We start from the raw sequence: 2386 nt of genomic DNA, 5'->3' as shown, positions 1-2386 counted from the left end.
AATTGAACAACAACTTTTAACAAAAGGCAGCCCGGTGCACTAAAGCTACCGCTATGCGCGGTGTCCGGGGAAGGGCCCTACCATAAGGGTGTATCGTATGCATCCTTACCTTGCATTTCTGCCAGAGGCTGTTTTCAAGACTTGAACCCGTGACCTCCTGGTCACATGGCAGAAACTTTACCAATTGAACAACAACTTTTAACATTTTACACAAAGTATGTTGATCTTTAATAGCACAACATTTGTGGTATATCAAGAACTTGGCTCAAAGACATTATCTATACGAAACTAGGCATAATTATACGCAGCATATCTAACAGAAATGCTAACCTACTCACTAAGTTAATCGTCTCAAATACGAGACCAATCATCTTTGCTATGCTAAGAATATAAGAAGATTCACACCAACAGCAACAACTAAACGATGATACGTCTAGGAAGCAACACCAACGGCTAAACGACCCACTCTTGTACTATGGCTCAAGTCCACACTTCTAACATCCTTTCTCGTTGCATGTTTCCTGTTCTTCGTGAAAGAAGCTTTGTTTTGTCTTCAGATTTAAAGTCTTTGTTCCTCCTGATAGAATCGGATGTTCTTGGTCTTGGAGAATTCGCGACCTGCCTTTTCTCTTGATCTCTCTTTGGAGCTACTGTTCTATTTGATTGGGTTTGTTTGGACGTTTTGCTTGTTGCACCTGAAGGCACGCTGCTGTCTGATAACTCTGCTGAAGGATGAATAGTTACTTCTGAAACCTGTGGTGAATCGGCCAAATTTAGAAGTTCATTAGTGGAACATCTGTTATAAACTTCTGCCCTTAAACAACAAACAGTGTTCTCAGTTGCACCAGTAGCTCTAGCCCTTGCTGCAGTCGAAGTCTTGCTTTGTGATTTAGTTTTACTTGCTAGCTCTTGAAAAAGTAATCAAAAGAGCAAGTTATATTACTAGGTCGTCGGAGTGAGAGGGAAAAATAATCACTTCAGAGGAGGATAAGGATGAAGACGGAGAGATAACTAAATCTCAAAGCAAGTTTTATTGGTTTTAATTTTTTGAATGGTAAAATTTGCTTGTCCAAGAAAGGGGATTTGAGTCATAAAATGACAGTAGAGTGATTGCTTCTACCATAAACCAGTAAAAATTGCTTGTAAACAAATCTACAAACAAGCTTTACTTTTCATGTGAGAACAGTAGGCTAAGTGCACGGAGGATTTGATGTTACCCAGTTTCAACACAGAAAATAACAGTTTTTGCCCTCAGAACATCTAGAATTTCTCTCTTTCAGTCCATCCTCCATCTGACTGCAGCTCTTGCTCCTGCCTCCTCCCAGCTCTGTCCATCCTTGTTTTTTTCTGAGCGGCATCCAGGTTCACGGTAAAAGGCAGGCATGGGAGTTGCTTTGAAATTGAGATTTCTCCGTAGCTGTTTGATCTCTGCTTCTTTGTTTTCCTACACATAACACAAAGTAAACCAAACAAACAGTCAGTATTTCTAGCTGCTGATAAAGTAATTGTCATCTAACTCTTGCCGATGACATATTACACTCCCTCGGTTTCTATTTTTTTGTCTTAATTTCATTGTTAGTTCGTTTCAAAAGGATTGCCTCTTTCCTTTTTTGGCAACTCTGTAATTCCATGACTTTTAAAGAGCTAACATTTAACAATTAGCAGCCTATGATTCTCCGTATTAAATTGGACCTGTTTCCGTTAGTCACAAGAATCAGACCCCGGGTTTATTACTTGTTTTCTCGCTTGGAGCTGACGTGTTTCTTCCTCTTTGGCATGCATTTTCCCCTCTAGCTTCATAAAGAACTGAAATCAATATCAAAGACTTCTTTTAGGTTTTATACGACGTTTGAACTTTATCGAGTAGATACAAGAAATTGATCCTTGCCTCTTTTCTTTTCCTGGCCCGCTCTTCTGTTTTGAAGCGGAAACTAGATCCATTCTGTTTCACGACTGGTTGACATGAATTTACACTCTCCTTATCCCTGTACAACAATAATATGTCTAAGATATACGTTTATGAACACAATATGGAGTTAAAGCTCAAAATTTCTCCACGATATATACCTGTTTACACTTTGATATAACCTGTGGCTAACTTTCTCTGTACAGGAAGCACGAGAAACGACAACCTTTCTTGCTATTGGCTGTTCTTCAGTGTTACATCATTCAATAATAAACGAGGTTGAGAAAAATAGGATGAATCAGTGTTACCAAAATATCCCACATTTTCAACATGGTAAAGCAGCATACCTTTTAGGTTGATTAAGTACATTAGCTTTTGAACCCAAAGTAACCTGTATAAAGCAAGTTATCTGTTACCGTAAAATTCGATGATCAATTTAAGAATAACTGAAGAACAATCTAACTAAAAAGAAAGTTAGGT

General features: G+C 38.5%; 2 long non-coding RNA genes across 2 annotated transcripts; both read right to left on the bottom strand.

The window, feature by feature from the left end:
- Positions 1-241: 241 nt before the first annotated feature.
- Positions 242-1808, bottom strand: LOC124895016. The gene is made up of 2 exons (XR_007051487.1): positions 1693-1808; positions 242-1444 (listed from the first exon to the last, which is right to left on the bottom strand). It is a non-coding gene; the product is annotated as an uncharacterized LOC124895016 (long non-coding RNA).
- A 94-nt stretch (positions 1809-1902) lies between these two features.
- On the bottom strand, positions 1903-2317 carry LOC124895015. The gene is made up of 3 exons (XR_007051486.1): positions 2254-2317; positions 2068-2147; positions 1903-1985 (listed from the first exon to the last, which is right to left on the bottom strand). It is a non-coding gene; the product is annotated as an uncharacterized LOC124895015 (long non-coding RNA).
- Positions 2318-2386: the final 69 nt, after the last annotated feature.

The sequence above is a fragment of the Capsicum annuum genome, unplaced genomic scaffold, assembly GCF_002878395.1.
Source record: "Capsicum annuum cultivar UCD-10X-F1 unplaced genomic scaffold, UCD10Xv1.1 ctg79197, whole genome shotgun sequence".
Taxonomy (NCBI): domain Eukaryota; kingdom Viridiplantae; phylum Streptophyta; class Magnoliopsida; order Solanales; family Solanaceae; genus Capsicum; species Capsicum annuum.
Note: the sequence above shows the minus strand (reverse complement) of the source record. Positions and strands in the feature narration are given on the sequence as shown.